Source organism: Nerophis lumbriciformis, linkage group LG03 (genome assembly GCF_033978685.3).
Source record: "Nerophis lumbriciformis linkage group LG03, RoL_Nlum_v2.1, whole genome shotgun sequence".
Lineage (NCBI taxonomy): Eukaryota > Metazoa > Chordata > Actinopteri > Syngnathiformes > Syngnathidae > Nerophis > Nerophis lumbriciformis.
The window spans coordinates 48,266,925-48,286,323 of record NC_084550.2 but is presented as its reverse complement, the minus strand read 5'-3'; positions in this window follow the sequence as shown (position 1 = coordinate 48,286,323).

Below are 19,399 nucleotides of genomic sequence, written 5' to 3'. Positions count from 1 at the left end.
GGCACACCGGATTATAGGGCGCATTAAAGGGGTCATGTTATTTTAATTTTTTTCTAAATGTAAAAGACTTCCTTGTGGTCTACATCAGTGGTCCCCAACCACCGGTCCGTGGACCGATTGGTACCGGGCCGCACAAGAATAAAAAAAAAAAAATAATAAAAAAAAAAAAAAAAAAAAAAAAAAATTGTTTTATTTTTTTATGAAATCAACATAAAAAACACAATATATACATTATATATCAATATAGATCAATACAGTCTGCAGGGATACTGTTGGAATAATTGTTTGTAAGTTATCACAAAAGAAACGTTGTATTATTAATGCTGTCTTTCGAGGGCTAACAAGAGGAAGAAGGAAGAAGGCTCGTGAAACGCCACTGTGATTTCAACACGGACAGATGGCAGGATCTGCTCAACTTCCAGAGGAACTCTCTTTGAAGTGTTAAACGAACTCTCTCTGAAGTATTTCACAAACTCTCTTCCAACTATTTGGTAACCGAGGTCAACGCTATTTACGACCCGCTGCCCTCTTGAAGTCACTGTGGTCAGGAGACGGGAGGGGTTATCCATTGTCCTCCAACACCTGCCCCAGCTGGATCCAGGAAGAGCCCAAGCCCGAGAAATCCTCTTCTTGGACTTCAATGAGACCGAAAACAATGACTGTTTTAAATACTTCCCATTCCTGCTGTGACATGTGTTGGTGCGTGAACATTGAACATCTGAATAAAGGAGTAGACGAAAACCTTCTTCGTCAGAGCGTGGTGCAGGACTGTACAGAGAGTTCAGTGGCCATGTCTCTCCTCAATATTGAGTCCAAATTGAATTCTGTCTCTGTTTGATTCCTTGCCTTTTGTCTTGTTTAATAGATGTCCTGTGTTTGAACGTGACATCTTATTGGTCCTTCGAGCCGGATTCCAACACGTCTGACGATTCCAGCAAGAATGAGTGAAACCAGAAAGACCATGGCATCCAAATCCTGATTGAGGAACTGCTTTTTCTTCATTTCGGGCTGGAATTGAAAGACTGACGGAAAATCCGAGGACAACAGGAAGGAACGCAGAGAGCAGTGAGTACGTTTTAAATTGACGAAGAAAGAAACGACTAAGAGAAAGCGTGTGACGAGGGTTACGACGCATAAACAAACCCTGTAAATCCTAGGCTCTAACAGGTAAAAAGGCCAAAATTACTGCAGGACGTCGGTGTCCGCGAAAACTGAAATACCCGAAATAAACTAAAATTCTAAAACTGAAGAGGCCAATATACCGCAGGTAAACGGAACCGCGAAAACTGGAATCCGTAATATCCGTAAACAAATATACTAGGGGGAGGCGGAGCCCACAATAATTTGAAATATCCGTAAGCCATTATCCTGGGGACGACGGCTTCCAATGCAGACCTAAAATGGTCTATTCAGAATAAAAACTGAATTTTGTCCGTAAAAAACAATAACCTGGAGGGCGACGGGATCCTCATGAAATATTGAAATTTCCGTAGATCAATATACTGAAAGGTGTGAATGTGAGAGTGTGTGGGAGTAATCGCCATTAGGCTATCACTCCATATTAAAGTTGTGAGAAGTAAATAGTGGGTTATTGTGGATGCTCTAGGCAAGACACCTCCACTGGGGAACCATCTCCAGTAGAAGCGACGTGTACCACAATAGTAAATTAAACCACTATCTTACAACAAAGACAAAAGTAATCCTTATAAGTTCGGCTCTGTAGGGGACGACGGATTACTCCAAATTCTCAAAATGGAAAGAGGGACACAAAGAAACGCAGATCTAATATGGTCTATTACAATCTATTTCAACCAAAATAGGAGACCACAACAAAGACAGCGGTTACACTCTACTGCGTGTTGGCGTTGTGGCAAAGAGGGGCATTTTGCAAGAAACTGTCCTGAGAAAAAAAAAAAAAATTAACAATCAAAATAACTCAGCATGACTGTTAAAAGACGACACCAATTAGTCATGTTGTCAGCGTATGCCATTGGTGGTAAGATCGCTGCAAATGTGTTTGTTTGTTTGTTTGTTTGTTTGTTAGTGTGTGTTTAAGTGTGTATCTTTCCAGGTACAAATTGTGTAAAAACCCCAGAGGTTCAAATAAAAATAAAAATAGGTTAAAAGAAAAAGCAAATAGGAGAAAAATCTCAAAGTGCTAAAATGAGATAAAAGTAAAAATAGATGAAGAAATGGGAAGAAATTAGTAAGAAGAATTAATGCGAAATGGAATAAACTAATGTGTACGACAGAGATAATGGGGGTATTGAAATAAGAGATGAAGAAAAGGTAGACTGAAGATATACATGTATGTTTGGATATATAAAGAGCGCTTTTATATATACAAATATATATATGTATAATTAAATAATGGAACAAATAAAAACCTAGATTAATAACTATAATAAGAGTTGAGATGTATAGTATGATAAAATGATAAAGTGGGTTACATGTTCATTAGCTGAGGAAAGAAGAGAGAAAAAAGAAGAGAAATCTCTTCAAGTGTTGCTGACCTTTGCCCTCTAGGAGTGCACTCACGCACTTACACACCACCGTGTGTGTGTGTGTGTGTGTGTGTGTGTGTGCGTGGCGTAGTGGGGAGGTGTGAAAATGAATTTATTACATGTAAGTTTAAAGTAGGTTTAACTTTGAAGTGTAGTATAACATTCTTAGGTTAGATTATGTTTTAGACCTTTGCAACACCATACATCTGAGTGTTGAGCTAAGATAAGATAATGACATTACATAGAATAAATAAGGAGGTATGGCAATCAGGAAAACTATCATCTAGCGATAGACAACTGTTTGCTTTGAATATTATTGAATAGTAATTGCAAATAAAAAATATAAACAATGGGAAGAATGTAAATTCAGAGTTTAAAAGCATAGATTAAGTGACGTATAGACAGTTAAGTGATTTTAAAACATTACTTAAAAAATACATAAAGTAATATGTATAACATTTGAATTAGGAGGAAAAATAACATTAGCGTTATTAAATCATCTACATAGTGAAAGACACAAAATAAGCAAAATAAAAGTCCAATTATGCAAAAGAGAAGTAAAAGATCTAGGACGTTCTCTAAACAAAAATGGACGCACTATTGTGGAAAATAGAAAAACAAAGTACGACAAGTACAAAAACCACAAATAAAGAAGCAAATGAAGTAATTTTTAGGATTAACTAATTATTGTAGAAATTGGATACCAAATTATGCTGAAATAGTAGCTCCTTTAAGTAAATTAATGAAAAAATGAAAACATCTGTAGAGTGGAATTCAGAAGCTAAAGCAGCATTCTGTGAAATAAAAATAGAACAGAATGTGCGATTGTTACAGTAACGAAAATTTTGAAAGTTATGAAATGACCATCAAATTGCTCAATGAAAGCGGCAGAACTAGAAGCACTAATAGAAGCATGTAAAGTAATGAAAGATCATAAGGTCACAATATATATAAAGATAGCCAAAATATAGAAACGATAACGTCAACAGGAAAACCTGTAACACATGGAGAACTATTAAAATAATTAGTAGAAGCAGTACAGCTACCAGCTGAAATAGCAATATGCAAATGTGCGACACACACCAAAGGAACAGACACAGTATCAATAGGAAATGTGTTTGCTGACAAAACAGCAAAACAAGCAACAGAAAAGGAAATACATATTTCAAACTACAAACTAGCGCATGATATACTAAAAGACATGCAACAACAAAGTACTCCAAAAGAAAAAGATAAATGGATTTAAAAAACGGAGTCAGGTTGATCAAAGAAGACATCTATGTATGTCCACACAATAAACTAATCTTACCAAAAAATCTATATAAGTGGGTAGCAGTTTTGAGCCATGGTTGAACTCATGGCTCAACAGGAGGGATATGAATGCCCTTATACAGAAGTACTATACTTCCTATAGTTTAATTCTTATAAAAAAAAATTGTATAAAATATCTATGCAATTAACTAAATAAGAGTGAAGGAAAACATTATTGTCTGGTCATAGTAGATGCATTTTCAAAGTAGGTAGAAATATTTCCCAAAGGAAAAGCAGATGTGCTGACAGTAGCAAAAGCATTATGCAAATATTTAGTAAAAATGTACATTAACATTACAAGTACAACAGGACTAACACCATTTGAAAGATAGTGGAAAGACCAAGCTAAATACACTTAGCACATTGTAGAAAGGTCATATAATGGGAAAAAAGTATTTGGAATTGTATTTGTGTTATCAAAGGGACATGTTAACTAGCACACTACAAATTCCAATGTGACAAAGTTGTAAGCATACCATTTGATGGTGTGTCAAAGTTTGTTAATAATTGGTTCCTGTTTTGGTAATTAATTTGTTCCTTATGGCGGAGCAAGTGGAAAAGGCTACAAAAACTGATTGTGTTGTATGTATAAGCCCAGACAATTACTCAAGATGAGTCAAAAAAAGTTGAATTAAAGTAATGAGCAAAACAAAATTGACCCTGTAGCTAAAGAGACAAAACAGAAACCAATATTTGATAAATATGTGAAAAAGCTAATTACCGTATTTTCCGCACTATTAGCCGCACCTAAAAACCACAAATTTACTCAAAAGCTGACAGTGCGGCTTTTAACCCGGTGCGCTTTATATATGGATAAATATTAAGATTCATTTTCATAAAGTTTCGGTCTCGCAACTTCGGTAAACAGCCGCCATCTTTTTTCCCGGTAGAACAGGAAGCGCTTCTTCTTCTACGCAAGCAACCGCCAAGGTAAGCACCCGCCCCCATAGAACAGGAAGCGCTTCTTCTTCTACTGTAAGCAACCACCCGCCCGCGTAGAAGAAGAAAAAGCGCGCGGATATCACCGTACGTTTCATTTCCTTTGTGTGTTTACATCTGTAAAGACCACAAAATGGCTCCTACTAAGCGACCGGGATCCGGTTCATGAAAATACGCAATCTCTCCATCCGCACACGGATTACTATTTCACAGCAACTGATATTCCTGTGAACCGCACTGTGGATACAACGGGAGCACGTACGGTGAATATTCGCACCACAGGGAATGAGAAGTCATCCTTCACTGTGGTTCTAGCTTGCCATGCTAATGGCCAGAAACTTCCACCCATGGTGATATTCAAAAGGAAGACCTTGCCAAAAGAGACCTTTCCAGCCGGCGTCATCATAAAAGCTAACTCGAAGGGATGGATGAAGAAAAGATGAGCGAGTGGTTAAGGTAAGTTTAAGTTTACGCGAAGAGGCCGGGTGGCTTTTTTCACGCAGCTCTGTCCATGTTGATATACGTATGTTTGTGATTGCACATTTGCGTACATTTTGGGAGTGAACAGAGTTGTTAGAACGCTGGTTTTTAATATATTATTAAAGTTTGACTGACCTATCTGACTGTTTTTTTGACATTCCTTTAGCGCAGTTAGATGCGGCTTACAACATGGGGCGGCTTATTGGTGGACAAAGTTTTGAAATATGCCGTTCATTGAAGGCGCGGCTTATAACCCAGGGCGCCTTATGGTGCGGAAAATACGGTATACCTGCATTAACATGCAAGGCTCTGTACAACAGTTAGGAAGTGTATCATCAGATAACTGTATACACATAGTAAAAGTATCTATATTTGTACAAGAATTGTTAACACGCCTGAACAGTTTGATATCTGAACATTGGAAAATAACTAGACATGATGTAAACTGGCAAAGTGTTGTAGATCCAACTTATATTGATGGGTGTCCAAAGAAGTATATCTGATGACTATAAATTGGTAAATCAAGTTAAAGCTGAATTTCAATCATACGTCTACTGGTGGTGTACGATTAACAAGAATGTTGACAGAATAAACTACGTCCACTACAACGTACAGAGATTGGAAAATTACACAGGCCAAGACTTGAAGCCGTCGCTGATCAACGCCGCCACCTTCGTTATGGCCTTTCAAAATCGTATGGCGCTGGACATGTTGTTAGCGGAAAGAGGGGGTGTGTGCGCAATATTTGGTGAACAGTGTTGCACGTTCATACCAAACAACACTGATGCAGAAAGTAGCCTGACCAAAGCACTGGAAGGCCTGCACACCCTTAACGGTAAACTGAAAGAGCATTCAGGCATAGATACATCTATGTGGGATGGGTGGTTGGACGTGTTTGGCAAATACAAGTCTTTGGTATCTGGTATCTATGGCCGTGTTCAGCAGTACTGACATTGTGTGGATGTTGTTGTATTCCCTGTCTGTTCTCTGTTTAACCGTCTGATTACCACAGCGATTAGCCCAGCAGATGATAAAACTGTTCAGATGTACTTCCTGGTGGACGACAAGGAAGATGAATCTGAAGACGAGGATACCTACCAGGATGGTGTTCCTGATTTATTTCCAGAAATGTCATAAATATGAAGAAAAATGTATGTTCAATTCTGAGTGTAAACATAACTTTGTCGTAAGGAAATTAACCATTAACTGAAAATTGCAAGAAGAAGTTATTAGGGATAAGGAGATTATGGGAACGTTTTTTGCGATAAACAGGAGGGAATTGTTGGAATAATTGTTTGTAAGTTATCACAAAAGAAACGTTGTATTATGAATGCTGTCTTTCGAGGCCTAACAAGAGGAAGAAGGAAGAACGCTCGTGAAACGCCACTGTGATTTCAACACGGACAGATGGCAGGATCTGCTCAACTTCCAGAGGAACTCTCTTTGAAGTGTTAAACGAACTCTCTCTGAAGTATTTCACAAACTCTCTTCCAACTATTTGGTAACCGAGGTCAACGCTATTTACGACCCGCTGCCCTCTTGAAGTCACTGTGGTCAGGAGACGGGAGGGGTTATCCATTGTCCTCCAACACCTGCCCCAGCTGGATCCAGGAAGAGCCCAAGCCCGAGAAATCCTCTTCTTGGACTTCAATGAGACCGAAAACAATGACTGTTTTAAATACTTCCCATTCCTGCTGTGACATGTGTTGGTGCGTGAACATTGAACATCTGAATAAAGGAGTAGACGAAAACCTTCTTCGTCAGAGCGTGGTGCAGGACTGTACAGAGAGTGCAGTGGCCATGTCTCTCCTCAATATTGAGTCCAAATTGAATTCTGTCTCTGTTTGATTCCTTGCCTTTTGTCTTGTTTAATAGATGTCCTGTGTTTGAACGTGACAGATACAGTCTGTAAGCACACATGATTGTATCTCTTCATGACAAAAAAATAAAAAATAAAATACCATAACCCCCCCCACACACACACACACACACACTACAATATACCCCCCCCTACACACACACACACACACATATACACACACCTTGTAGCGTCTCGGAAGAGTTAGTGCTGCAAAGGGTTCTGGGTATTAGTTCTGTTGTGTTTATGTTGTGTTACTGTGCGGATGTTCTCCCGAAATGTGATTGTCATTCTTGTTTGGTGTGGGTTCACAGTGTGGCGTGTATTTCTAACAATGTTAAAGGTTTTTATACTGGCACCCTCAGTGTAACCTGTATCGCTTAAGATCAAGTATGCGTTGCATTCACTTCTGTGCGCGTGCAAAAGCCGCACATATAATGTAACTGAGCCAGCACTCATTGGACTGGATGAAAAGGGGACGTTTCAATTCTCCGTAGGGGCACTGAAATTTGGGAGTCTCCCGGGAGGTTTGGCAAGTATGAGAATTAGCGGTGTACCGCGGCACCGCCGCTATATATAATCGGCGGGCCAGCCCTAGTGTTAATTTGATATCACCTCACGGGCCAAGTGAAATTACACGGCAGGCCAAATTTGGCCCGCGGGCCAGAGTTTGACACCCATGTTCTATATTTTCAATGGAACATATAACATTTTGGTGTTGTTTACTTGAGTCATATTGCAGTCTACACGTATCTCTTTAGTGTAACTGCCATCATATTGCAGTCTTCACATATCTCGTATGTGTGACTGCCATCTACTGGTCACACTTATCATTACATCATGTACCAAGTAAAATAGCTTTGAGGTCGGTAAGCAAAACCAGAATTATTCCGTACTTAAGCCGCACCGGGTTATAAGGCGCAATGTCGAGTTTTGAGAAAATGAAAAGATTTTAAGTGTGCCTTATAGTCCGAAAAATACGGTAAACCATACGAAAGATGAGGCATACGAAACCCAAGGTAGTATTTTGTTGATCTCATTACACGGTCTTTTACCAGGGTTATTCAACTAAATTGTTTTGGGGGGCACATTTCTAGAAATCTAAAGACCTGATTGCTGGACTTCTCCCTTCACTATTAATCTTTTTTTGTATTTTCAGAAGAACAATCTGCTGTTTTTGAGGACCCCCCACACTTTTTTTTACTGATTTAAGAAGACCACCAGTTGAATAGCCCCAGGGGTGTCAAACTCATTTTAGCTCAGGGGCCGCATGGAGGAAAATCTGTGCACACACGGGCCGGACTATTAAAATCAGAGAATTAAAACTAAAAAATAAAGACAACTTCAGATTGTTTTCTTTGTCTTACTTTGGCCAAAAATAGAACAAACCCATTCTGAGAATATTACAATAAAAATATAGAAAAAATACCGGCAGTGTTAAAGTTTAGATTCATGAAGGAAAGAAGAAAGTGAATGAATGTTTATAACTGAATACATTTACATATGCATAAAAATTTGTTTTCCATCCATCCATTTTCTACCGCGACAAAAATGTTTAATAATAATAACTAATATTAATCTAAGTACTATAGTAAACAATAACAAAAACTATAAAAAAAATATGTGATAATAAAAAATATAGGTTTACAGTAATTAAACTAGTAAAGAAAATAACAAAAAATATGATAAATAATGTTAATCTAGTTATTATAGTAAACAATAACAAAAATTACAAAAAATATGTGATAATCTTTTGTATTATTTTTTTTATGAATTAAGTAACGTTTATGACAACCTTTGTCCAAAACACAATATAGAATGTGAGATATAACATGATAATGCATACATTTATCATTTGTTTTCAAAACGGTTACAAAAAAGTGGGACCCCAAAAATTTACTGTGGGACCCCATTTTTATGACTTGATGGGGTCCCTGGGACCCCATTTTGTAAATTCATAGCACCAACACTGATGGAGTATTGGTCCGTGCAAAACAGCAGCAGGCGGCTGTGGCTTGCGGGCCAGTTCCAATACTAATCAAATATCATCCCGGGGGCCATAGATCATCCATTCGCGGGCCGGATCTGGCCCGCGAGCCTTGACCTTGACACATACAATAGATTAAAAAGAGAGGACCTAAAATGGAACCTTGAGGAACACCCCTAGTATAGCTGAATAAGTTGAACAAATGACTACTGACTGCACCTGGAGTAATCAAGCTACAGCAACACCCTAGTTACTTAAATCAGATTAGCAAAGAAATGTCTAACTGCCAAAAAGGAGAGGATTTAAAGGCATACCAGAGAATTACATAACACATCTGTTAAGTAAATCACAAGTTTAAACCCAAGTATTCGCGAACAAGGTTTAAATGTTAATGCAAAGATGTGCCAATGTGTTTACAGTGTTACAAGTTCTTCTATACAACAGGAGCACTCTGGTGTTTTTAGGAATTTGCAGCCAAAATGTTTGTCTCCCAAGTTTTGAACTGAACTCAGGGGCTGCTGTTATTTTGCTCGGGTCGCATTTTACTGCGCGGATCGTTCTCCCAAGGAACTCCGGAGGCAAGGTGCAGGTAAGACGATGATTTATTCTTATAAATCATTCGAAAATAAAAACAAGTGTGCCGATAGCACGGGGAGCTAAGGCCAAACTTAGCACAGGAACCAAAAGATAAACAGGCATAGGCACCAGAAGCAAGATATACACAAACGTAACTTGTTGCTTACAGCAAACAAGACAGCCAGACAGAGTGTGGCGAAAGGCAGGAATAAATAACTCTCTGATTAGTGCCCAGGAGCAGGTGAGCGTCCCGAACACTAATCAGAGGCAGGTGAAAATAATCAGCACCCATGACAACCAAGAAACCCAAACCCAAGGGTGCTAAAAACAGAACTAAAACAAAACATGATCCAGGCAATGGATCATCACAGTATCCCCCCTTAAGAACAGATTCAAGATGTCCCCTGAAAAAAAAACTAAGAAGTTCAAAAGTCACAGGAGGGCAGAGGGGGGACCTGGTGGTGGGTCGCCGGGCCAAGTGTCCCTGAATCCACCCGGGACGAGTCAGGTGTGGTTGTGTCTGTGCTTGTGTTTTTGTTCTGTTGTTTTTGGGTATGTTAAGAAAGCAATGATGCACTGTGCCCAAGACAAATTTCCCCACGGGGACAATAAAGTTGAACCTTGAACCTTGAACCTTGAACCTTGAGGTGGTGGCGGCGAGTGGAACGCCGCTGCAGCAGGCGAGGCGGGCAACCACGGAACGACCTCATCCGTGGCCGTCGAGAAGGTGGACGCGAGTGGCGCCAGGACTTCATCAGCCAAAGGGTTCTATGGGCGTCGCTGCTGTTGGCGCAAAAAGTGTCCGCCTTTTCGACGGCCACGAATGCGGCTGTTCCGTGGTCGCATGCCTCGCCTGCTGCAACGGCGTTCCACTCGCTGCCGCCACCTGATTCGTCCCCGGTGGATTCGGGAACACTTGGTCCTTTGTTCCATTTCTAATAAACACAATATCAAACTGATTTAAGGATCTCAAAACTTTTCAAGTATTATTGTTTGAATGCCCAATACCCACAAAAAAATTCATAAATGTATTATTATTCGTCCAAATGTGCTAAGGTTTGCCAGAGGCCCAAAGTTTTCACTCAAAACCTTGTATGAAAATTTTCAAAAATTCACAGTTTTACCGAAATTCCCCAATTTCCAGGAAATTCACATTCAAATGAATGGACATATTCATAATTCGTAATTTTGCACATGTTTAAAATCCGATTCCAAACTTTCAACCATTCACCCACACTGCTCTTCCCATATTGTATATTAACGCAGAACATGTTTTCCCTTTCCCCAAATTCCCGGTGTTCCAAGAATTTCCGGTAATTTTCTTTCCATTGACAATGGATAGGAAATATACAATCGACTGCATATCCCGCATTTCTCATCTGATTTGAACCATTCTAACATCGACACACTCCACTCACCCTAGACATTCAAGTCAGCATGTTTCCTGTTTACGATGATCTGATTACCCAGAATTATCAGGAATTTCCCACCTTTGAAAATGAATGGGCAATATACACTGAACAAAAATATAAACGCAACACTCTTTCATGAGTTGAACTCAAAGACCTACAACTTTTACTATATACACAAGACCTATCCCTCTCACATATTGTTCATAAATCTGTCTAAATCTGTGTTAGTGAGCATTTCTTCTTTGCCAAGATAATCCATCCCACCTCAAATGTGTGGCATGTCAAGATGCTGATTAAACAGCATGATTAATTCCTCCCACCTCCAAAAACATGCACCTGGGGATAGGTTGATTGGCAACACTAAATTGGCCCTAGTGTGTGAATGTTGTTTGTCTATCTGTGTTGGCCCTGCGTTGAGGTGGCGACTTGTCCAGGGTGTACCCCGCCTTCCACCTGAATGCAACTGAGATAGGCTCCAGCACCCCCCGCGACCCCAAAAGGGACACGCATTAGGAAATGGATGGATGGATGGATTATTACACAGGTGTGCCTTAGGCTGCCCACAATAAAAGGCCACTCTAAAATGTTCAGTTTTTATCACACAACACAAAGTCACAAATGTTGCAGGTTTTGAGGGAGCGTGCAGTTGGCATGCTGACTGCAGGGATGTACACCAGAGCTGTTGCCTGTGAATTGAATGTTAATTTCCCTACCATAAACCGTCTTCTAAAGGCGTTTCAGAGAATTTGGCGGTACATCCAACCGGTCTCAGAACCGCAGACCACATGTAACCACACCAGCACAGGACCGCCACATCCAGCAGGTGCACCTCATGATCGTCTGAGACCAGCCACCTGGAGAGCCACCCGGATAAGCGGAAAAAGATGGACTAGTTTCTTACACAGTCTGAATTCTACTCGGTTTTTAGTCGTGGTCCATCCATGTCTGTCTGACCTACTTCACTGTTTTGTGTGAGGTTGCTGGTGAGACTTGCAAGGATGATGATGATGAAGATAAGGGAACATGTGTGCTGCTGCTTCTGTTGTTGTTAAGACCCTCAATGGAGGTTTGGGTCAGGTTGCTTAGCAACACTTATGTCATTTCCGCACAGGGCAGTGGGTTAGTAGGACATCTCGGTCAGTCCAAGACTGACAAAAAGTGACACATTTAAAAGTGTGCTATAAGAGGTTGGACATGTACTCGTTTGTGTAAGACCCGAAATAGCGTGTTTGTTTATTATCGGATTCTGTTAAATGATAACGCGGGTTTTACGTAACTGTGTTGCTAAGAAAAGCAGGTGAAAAGACAAATCCAGCATTCTATACAAGGGTGTTTGTTAGTCACCCATTCCAAATCGAATCATTTTTTTTACCATAAAAATATGTAAATCCATCTTACACACAAAAATATATGCAGAAAATACATTGTAATATTAATTGTACATGCAGAAAACCATGTGAAATACATAGAGATTATTAATTAAATTACTGTAATTACAAAACCCAAAACCAGTGAAGTTGGCACGTTGTGTAAATGGTAAATAAAAACAGAATATAATGATATGCAAATCCTTTTCAACTTATGTTCAATTGAATAGACTGCAAAGACAAGATATTTAATGTTCCAACTGAGAAACTTAGAATTTAATGGCAGCAACACATTGCAAAAAAAGTTGTCACAGGGGCATGTTTACCACTGTGTTACATGGCCTTTCCTTTTAACAACACTCAGTAAACGTTTGGGAACTGAGGAGACCAATTTTTAAAGCTTTTCAGGTGGAATTAAAAAAGATAAGGTAGTGAATCCTAATTTGTCCAAAAATAGTCGTCTCCGTTGTTTGTTACCGAATCTGCCATGATTAGAAGACTCTCACTTTGTTTGTTTCCGAAAGAAGGACACACAGTTGTTGCCATAAGTCAGACGTGCGCTGCTATGGAATCAGAAATAAATGCGCAATCAGAATCAGAATCAGAATCAGAATCAGAATAGTTTTTATTGCCATTGCTTGAGAACGGGTTCACAAACTAGGAATTTTTCTTGGTGCAATCGTGCAAAACATACGACACGTATAACACAGAATAGGTAATAAAATGAGCTGTAACTGAGCTATCAGATCTTGTTATCGTTCATGTTTGGTTTTTTTTGTTTGTTTTTTTGTTGTTTTATTTAGACCAGTTGATCTGCCGTTTCTTTTCTTTTCTCCTCTGCTCCCCCCTATCCCTGTGGAGGGGGAGACACACAGGTCCGGTGGCCATGGATGGGGTGCTGGCTGTCCGGGGTCGGGACCCGGGGTGGACCGCTCGCCTGTGTATCGGTTGGGAACATCTCTGCGCTGCTGACCCGTCTCCGCTCGGGATGGTTTCCTGCTGACCCCACTGTGGACTGGACTCTTACTGCTATGCTGCATCCACTATGGACTGTACTCTCACAATATTATGTTAGACCCACTCGACATCCATTGCATTCGGGGTTACCCACATATGCGGTCCTCTCCAAGGTTTCTCATAGTCATTCACATCGACGTCCCACTGGGGTGAGTTTTTCCTTGCCCTTATGTGGGCTCTGTACCGAGGATGTCGTTGTGGCTTGTGCAGCCCTTTGAGACACCTGTGATTTAGGGCTATATAAATAAACATTGATTGATTGATTGATTGATGTGTCTGATGGCCGAGGGGAAAATAACTGATCAGGTGGCGGGAGGTGTGGGTCTGGATGGACCGTAGTCTCCTGCCTGAGGGGAGAAGAGATAAAATGATTGAATAAAATGAATGAATAGAATGACTAACATACAGTAAATATTGTACATATTACATATTGTTATGATCGTGTCTGTTACTACATTATATATAGACTTGCAGTGTTGTATATAATACGTTGGAGGGCTTTGAAGGCTACAACGGTTACTCCCCTTAGCGTTTTCTATTATCTTTAAAATCCCAAAAATAAAGAGACACGTGTGTTCTTGTCTCTCATAATGATTGTGAAAAATTCCCCAAAAAGTGCAGTTCCCTTTTAAGGCCTGCCCTACTTGGGTTGACTACTTGGTTTTGTACTTCATTTGGCGTCTACTTCCTTGATCTTCAGGCCTGCCGACTATACTTTCTATTGTTTTAGAGACATAGATGCGTGTTTGGCTATTTCAAATGACTTGCTCAAGGCGAAACAATGATGACTCTGTGTAACCTCAAGTTCAAGCTCTCCTCCAGTGGTACAAAAGGAGGCACTATTTTTAAACTATGGTAATTATTTTAATTAGCCACACATTTTTTGACAATAATTCCCCTTATCAAAGCCTTGGACTCGCCGCCACCCTTGTAAAACCGTGGGCTCTTTGATCGGGTAGACTTGTCTGCTCTTTTACTATAAAGAACAATTCCCAATCGGGGCTCACTTCTGCAGAGACTGCTTTGTGGACAGACTTCTTCTGCGGGAGTGAGACCAACGCTGTTACAATTTCCCTGTGACCTGTTTTAATGAAGGCTTGTGAAATCTTCCAGACAACCTGACCTCTGACTGTTCAACAAAAGAATGCGGCTCGAGTCTTGACAATTGTATCTCTTGTTGTACATTTGTTTGTCGTGTGATGCGTGATGCGCCAAGAAGACGCCAACGAGGAATCGTCGAACAAAAAGCTTTATTTGTTTCAGCGAGCCTCAGACTGGAACTGCAGCTTCCAGGAAAAAGAGTGGGCCTGATCTCTCTTCTGCTGTCTTCTTGGACAACTGTCCTTAAATACCTTTTACACCAAGACCCTTACTCTTTGTACAAACCCCGTTTCCATATGAGTTGGGAAATTGTGTTAGATGTAAATATAAACGGAATACAATGATTTGCAAATAATGTTCTACCCATATTCAGTTGAATATGCTACAAAGACAACATATTTGATGTTCAAACTGATAAAAAAAAATGTTTTTGCAAATAATCATTAACTTTAGAATTTGATGCCAGCAACACGTGACAAAGAAGTTGGGAAAGGTGGCAATAAATACTGATAAAGTTGAGGAATGCTCATCAAACACTTATTTGGAACATCCCACTGGTGAACAGGTAAATTGGGAACAGGTGGGTGCCATGATTGGGTATAAAAGTAGATTCCATGAAATGCTCAGTCATTCACAAACAAGGATGAGGCGAGGGTCACCACTTTGTCAACAAATGCGTGAGCAAATTGTTGAACAGTTTAAGAAAAACCTTTCTCAAGCAGCTATTGCAAGGAATTTAGGGATTTCACCATCTACGGTCCGTAATATCATCAAAGGGTTCAGAGAATCTGGAGAAATCACTGAACGTAAGCAGCTAAGACCGTGACCTTCGATCCCTCAGGCTGTACTGCATCAACAAGCGACATCAGTGTGTAAAGGATATCACCACATGGGCTCAGGAACACTTCAGAAACCCACTGTCAGTAACTACAGTTGGTCGCTACATCTGTAAGTGCAAGTTAAAACTCTCCTATGCAAGGCGAAAACCGTTTATCAACAACACCCAGAAACGCCGTCAGCTTTGCTGGGCCCGAGCTCATCTAAGATGGACTGATACAAAGTGGAAAAGTGTTCTGTGGTCTGACGAGTCCACATTTCAAATTGTTTTTGGAAACTGTGGACGTCAAGTCCTCCGGACCAAAGAGGAAAAGAACCATCCAGATTGTTATAGGCGCAAAGTGTAAAAGCCAGCATCTGTGATGGTATGGGGGTGTATTAGTGCCCAAGACATGGGTAACTTACACATCTGTGAAGGCGCCATTAATGCTGAAAGGTACATACAGGTTTTGGAGCAACATATGTTGCCATCCAAGCAACGTTACCATGGACGCCCCTGCTTATTTCAGCAAGAAAATGCCAAGCCACGTGTTACATCAATGTGGCTTCATAGTAAAAGAGTGCGGGTACTAGACTGGCCTGCCTGTAGTCCAGGCCTGTCTCCCATTGAAAATGTGTGGCGCATTATGAAGCCTAAAATACCACAACGGAGACCCCCGGACTGTTGAACACCTTAAGCTGTACATCAAGCAAGAATGGGAAAGAATTCCACCTGAGAAGCTTAAAAAGTGTGTCTCCTCAATTCCCAAACGTTTACTGAGTGTTGTTAAAAAAAAAGGTGATGTAACACAGTGGTGAACATTCCCTTTCCCAACTACTTTGGCACGTGTTGCAGCCATGAAATTCTAAGTTAATTATTATTTTCAAAAACAAATATAAAGTTTATGAGTTTGAACATCAAATATGTTGTCTTTGTAGTGCATTCAATTGAATATGGGTTGAAAAGGATTTGCAAATCATTGTATTCCGTTTATATTTACATCTAACACAATTTCCCAACTCATATGGAAACGGGGTTTGTAGTTCCAGCCTTGGAGCCGGTCGGTCTGGCCAGTCAATCTTTCCTTGACATTATTCCTCTGATCAGTTCGAGTCGGGCGACCTCCGGCCCCTATCCTCTACTCCTACCTGTGGGGGCTTCCTACCAGATGTTGCTGATGTTTTTATTATCACTCCTGAACTCCAAACCTGCATTCATGTACGATTACAATCTCCTGGGGGAAATTGCCACCACTCTCTGGAGAGTTTGTGATTGACATGTGCACCTTTGAAGTTATGTAAGGGCATATTTCCTTAGTAGAATAATCCTCTAAAGGATTCTGTGACCAAATACAAACCCATGCTAGTTAACAATCATATAAGAAAATGGTACATGGCATAATTCACCTCACTCTAACATAACGTCAATGTTTACGGAACAAAAACTAGATTTTGTTTATGACTTAATGAAGGCCATTAAGCCTCCCATCGGCTCAACAACCCTGTGTGAAGGAACCTGCTTCACTGTTTGTTTGAGCAACAAATCAGTATTCCAGCAACACAAACCTGTTTGGTGGTCTTCTTTTGTGCATTATTTCAGCACAATTGCTGCTCGCACGCTCAGGTTTCGATGGCGCCCACACCATGCACAATGAAGATGTATACGCCCAGCTCATGTGATGGTAACATTATACTTACACTTGCTTACATAAAGCTTTCTACTGACTAGTCTTTGAAAAGATAGTAACCCAAAACCAGTGAAGTTTTTGGCAAATAATCATTAACTTAGAATTTAATGGCAGCAACACATTGCAACAAAGTTGTCACAGGAGCATTTTTACCACTGTGTTACATGGCCTTTCCTTTTAACAACACTCTGTAACGTTTGGGAACTGAGGAGACCAGTTTTTGAAGCTTTTCAGGTGGAATTCTTTCCCATTCTTGCTTGATGTACAGCTTAAGTTGTTCAACAGTCCGGGGTCTCTGTTGTGGTATTTTAGGCTTCATAATGCGCCACGCATTTTCAATGGCAGACAGGTCTGGACTACAGACAGGCCAGTCTAGTACCTGCACTCTTTTACTAAGAAGCCACACCGTTGTAACACGTGCAAAATGTGGCTTGGCATTGTCTTGCTGAAATAAGCAGGGGCGTCCATGATAACGTTGCTTGGATGGCAACATATGTTGCTCCAAAACTTGTATGTATCTTTCAGCATTAATGGTGCCTTCACAGATGTGTAAGCAGTGTTGGGACTAACGCGTTACAAAGTAACGCGTTACTGTAACGCCGCTAGTTTCGGCGGTAACTAGTAATCTAACGCGTTATTTTTTTATATTCAGTAACTCAGTTACCGTTACTACATGATGCGTTACTGCGTTATTTTACGTTACTTTTTATGTAGTATAAAGTGTGTTTTATCGGAGGGCTGCTGTGTCATCGTTCTGATTCTTCTTGTGTCACAAGCCGGAGAAGAGAGAGAGACACGCGCTCTGTGTGTGAGTGTGAGTGTGAGTGTGGGGAGGGAGGAGAGGGAGAAGAGGGGGCGTGTCTGATCATGGCGGAGCCAGAAGTCGAGTTTGCTAACATGGAGATATTTTCACTACTTTTCTTTTGTCGAGCACAAAGAAAATAACAATTTAGTTAAATGTAAATTGTGCTTTGGATCAAAGATGCCATCTACTGCCCAAAACAGCAATTCAAATCTGCTGAAACAAGCTACATAGCAACATGCTTCGACGAAGCTAGTAAGGAGAGATAGAGACTCCAATGACACTTCACCTCCACCACCACTTAAGGATTAACTCTGCCTCTGCTCATCTTTCAGCACTGAAGGTACACACACTCTGTCAATCAATGTTCCCTCTAATTGTTCATGTGTGTGAGCAAACGCAAAAACTCCCTGAGCATTCAGTGGAGCCCATGTGAGCAACATCAGACGTACACAATGTGGCTACACCAGCAGCACACCTGTCCCAAACCTGACTAAATAACAAGTTCAATCTCCATCCATCCATCCATTTTCTACCGCTTGTCCCTTTCGGGGTCGCTGGAGCCTATCTCAGCTGCATTCGGGCGGAAGGCTGGGTACACCCTGGACAAGTCCCCACCTCATCGCAGGGCCAACACAGATAGACAGACAACATTCTCTTATTATTATAATCAAATGACAGCAGTCATTTCCATTTCTAATATAAGTGTTTAGGCCCACTTACAATGACAATAACAACAAATATTGTTTTTCATGAACTGCGTACTTGTATTGTTTGTCTGGGTGGAGGTCCTGCTTTGGAAATAGTTTGTACCCCTTTCAGACATTGCATTAAGTTTCCATTAAAACATTCACATGTTGCACAATGAGATGTAAGCAGGGGATCATGTGTACATTCCTGCAACTTCCTGTTTGTAAAAAATATATTTTTATTATTTATTTATTATTATTTATAGTATGTATTTAATATATTAACAGCATTTAATGATTAATATTTATAAATTAAGATTCCTAATAAATGACACTAGAATAGGCACACATTTGATTGGTAAATCATAGAGTAACGACCTGGAATTACACTTTATGTGTGGTGTTGGAGTTGTCCGACTTTTTGTGTGGCTGTAAACGCATCACTGGCTAAGTGCCATATGTGCATGTGTTGGCGCAAGTGAAAAAGAGCGAGCGGCTGCTGCTGATATAACAGTGATGTGTTTATGGCCGACAATAAAGAGTTTTGCTCAGTAAAGTGATGGATGGAATTCATGTCCTCAAAGCGTCTCGACAAACGTATTATTATATTTGAACAATGATGATGAAAATGGTTTTCTCTGTCGTGTCCGTGTCGTGTCGAAAATTGTTATGCGCTTATTTTTTTATTTGATTTTGTGCGTGGCATAGATTTGTCGTGCGCAGAGGACGTTTGAGCAGTGCGCAATTGCACAGGCGCGCTCCTTAGAGGGAACGTTGCTGTCAATTCTCTTATATACTCTTTCATTTTAGACTTCTAGAGTGTTTGATTATCACATCACTGTAAATGTATAG